We start from the raw sequence: 3,492 nt of genomic DNA, 5'->3' as shown, positions 1-3,492 counted from the left end.
GGCAATATTGGTAACTCCACATTTTCCTATCACTTTCATTGGTCTGAAAACATTCCTTACTACAATGTTCTTCCAAGTCCTTTGCCAGATTGTGAAGTTCGAAATCAAAGGGAAGTTGGAATGTATTGCTTCCAATCATCAACAACCATTTCAAAAAGAGTGTAATTAACCAAAATTAAAAGTTCTTTGGTCAAGTTAGTAACAGGCTTCTGCTTTGTTCTAAACCCGTTCATAATCCTTCTTTTTTTCCAATGTTTCCAGTATGGCCTGGATTTTACAAATAGCCTCTTTCCTGGCCTGCCGGACAGAGTCTTGGCCTCCGGTTTCAACTGAATCCAGTTCCAAAAGTTCCTTGGTTAGCATTTCTTCCAGATGCCAGTAAGCTTTGTCTGTCTTTTTTCCTACAAACTCTTCTACTTCTTGTTCAAGATACTGGACCTTCTCCAGAACATTTATGATTTTTTTAATACTTGGAGGAGTGCCTTCATCTGAAGATAAACACTCTTCAGGATAATTAGGATTTTCATTGGTGGTATTATCATACAGCTGAGGCTTGGTACTATAGTGGACTTGGGAATCCAAAAGATCTGAATTATTGTTCATGGTCCCCGAAGAGTCATACACTGCAAGGAAAGTTGTGCCGATTCATGCCTTGATCTGATTGGCTATAGGGGTATGAAGAATCTCTGGACTGGTGGGGTGGTGGTGACAGAGGTGGTTGAGGAGAGCCACTATCAGGCCATGATGAAGCACTTTCAGTCATGTAAAAATTCCCAGGTGGTGCTGACAGTGTACCAGAAGGCCAGAGGTAGCGGGTTCCCACTGCATAAGCACCAGGAGAAGCCCACGCATCCTCTTGCGGTCTTACACTAGGTCCTGACTGTGGAATGCTACGATTACCATCCCCATAAGAATAACGGGGCAGGGTCATTCCTGGGTTGTGAAGACGGATATCCTGGAACCTGACCCCTAAGAGGGAGCACTTCAGTCTGACAGTCTTGCTAGGGATACATCCAATGAGAGACTGGGGTTGGGCTGTTGCCAGGTGAATGATAAGTGTTGGGAACGTCTGGCCTTGTAATTCCGGTCTTACAGGATATGTAGTTGGGTAAGGAGTTCTAGTTCGAACAGGAGAATTCCAATAGTTAGAATTGTAGTTAGGATAAGGTGGCTGCTCCTGGTGGCTTTCAGCAGTCCTACCTGGCTCCGGCCAGGTGCCCCCAGAAGGATAGTAGCTGTCGCCTCCTCCGCCATCTACCTGCCAGGTGGGCTCAGCCGGGCTGTCCCCGCGCACCTGCCAGGGAACGGGAGGCTGGGGAGGTTCAGAGCTTGGAGAATATAAGGCGGAGGTGGGTGCACCTGCACATCTCCACCCCAGGCCCGTAGTAGCGGCCATAAGGCGAACCTTCACTGGGGCGGTAGCCCGAGCGCCTCAGGGCGGACATCGGCTCCACTGCTTAATGTAATTTTTGATAGTGGGTACCCCATTTTACAGTCCCACCAGCAGTGTGAAATTTCCCGTCTCTCCACATACTCTCTAGCAGTTGTTATTTTCTGTTTTATTGAATCTTACTATTAATGTTTGGGCGAGATGATCTCATTGTTTTTATTTACGTTTCTCTATGGCATGACTGGACTGATAATTGTAAGATTGGTGATACAAAAGCACCAGTCACTTCTCAGAAACCCTATGTAGAGTCACTATGAATCGGAACCAACTCAACAGCACTTAACAACAACGACTAATGACCATGAGCATTTCTGTATGTTTCTTAGTTATCTGAGTGTCTTCTTTGGTGAAGAGACTGTTCATGTCCTCTTTCCAGTTTTTAATTGGATTACTTGTCTTTTTCTTGTTGAGCTGTTTAAGTATTGCATAGATTTTAGAGATTGTCCAGTGTCTGATATGTCATTGCCAAAAATTGTTTTTCTGTCTGTGCACACTCTTCTTTTATTATTTTGATGAAATCTATTGATACACAATGTCTAAATTTTAGGAGGTCCTAGTAATCTAGTTTGTCTTCTTCTATTTGGGTGTTTTCATTAATGTTGGATAGAATATTTGTGCCATATATTAGGGATCCTATTTTTTTCATTCATGGTTTTTATACTTCTAGATTTTGTGTTTAGATCTTTGATCCATCTTGAGTTCATTGTTATGTATGGTAAGCCATATGTGTCCTGTTTCATTCTTCTGCAAATAAATACCCAGTTTTGCTAACACCATTTGTCAAAGGTTATCTTTTCCCCATTTAAGGTCTTTTGGCCTTTGTCAAAGATTAACCATCTGTATCTGGGTAGATTTACTTTTGGGTTTTCAATTTTGTTTCATTTGTCTATGTATCTGTCATTGTACTAGTACCTAGCAGTTTGACTACCTTGGTTTTGTGATAGGTTTTGAGATGGGGAAGTGTGAGGCACTCTATTTTGCTCTTTTTTTTGTAGTTTTTTTCTTATCCTTGTTCTCTTTCCTTTCCATATAAAATTGGTGATTAGTTTTTTCATCTCTTTAAACAATGATTCTGAGATCTGAATTGGGATATCATTATATCTGTAGGTTGCTTTGGGTAGCATTGATATTTTCACAATGTTAAATCGTCCTGTCTAAGAGCATGGTGCATTTTTGCACTCAGATAGAACTCTTGCAGTTTCCTGTAGTACTGTTTTGTTTTTTTCCTTTGTATAAGTATTTTGTTTCTTTGGTTAGATTTATTTCTAAGTATTTCATCATTTGGATAGCTTTTGTAAATTTTATTGTTTTCCTGGTTTCCTTTTCAGAGCTCTCTTTGTTAGTGTAAAGGAATCTAACTGAATTTTGTATGTTAATCTTATACCCTGCTACTTTGCTAAAACTTTCAATTAGTTTCCATTATTTTCTAGAGGAAATTGGAATTTTCTATGTATAGGATTATATTATATGCCAATAGAGTTACTTCTTCTTTGCAAATTTTTGTTTGTTACTGTTTATTTCTTTGCCTTAGTGAAACTGATATTCAATGTTGGTATTAAATAGTATAAAAGTAGTTAAAATGTCCTCTACTCCTCCCAGGGATTCCCCTAAATTTTGTTGTTGTAAAATGTCATCAAGTCTGTTCTTACTCATAGTGACCCCGTCTAGAGTTTCCAAGGAACAGCTGGTAAGTTTGCACTGTGGACCTTGAGGTTCAAACCTACATTGAGTCTAGTGCTTATCTTACAGCACTACACTAGCATACATATTAGGAGACTGTAATATCACAATGTTTATCTTTATTTACAAGAAAGCAAAGCTTCATCGGAAAGTTAAATGACAATTGAAAATATGTGTTTGGAATTCTGAATTAATACAATGATTTTCTTTAACTTAATTTGTCCACACTGAAAGTATGCATGTATCCTAAATAAGCAAATAAACATTTACTTCCAATTTTACAGTTTAGAAATGTGTCTTCCTCTTATTTAGAAGTCAGATTGCTGTTAGGTGGAATCTACTTGATGGCAATAGGTGTGGGT

General features: G+C 39.3%; 1 pseudogene; it reads right to left on the bottom strand.

Annotated features, from left to right (window-relative positions):
- Positions 1-219: 219 nt before the first annotated feature.
- Positions 220-1,445, bottom strand: LOC102840498 (annotated as a pseudogene).
- Positions 1,446-3,492: the final 2,047 nt, after the last annotated feature.

This window comes from Chrysochloris asiatica, unplaced genomic scaffold (genome assembly GCF_000296735.1).
Source record: "Chrysochloris asiatica unplaced genomic scaffold, ChrAsi1.0 scaffold00005, whole genome shotgun sequence".
Lineage (NCBI taxonomy): Eukaryota > Metazoa > Chordata > Mammalia > Afrosoricida > Chrysochloridae > Chrysochloris > Chrysochloris asiatica.
This window is presented reverse-complemented; position numbering and strand designations above follow the sequence as displayed.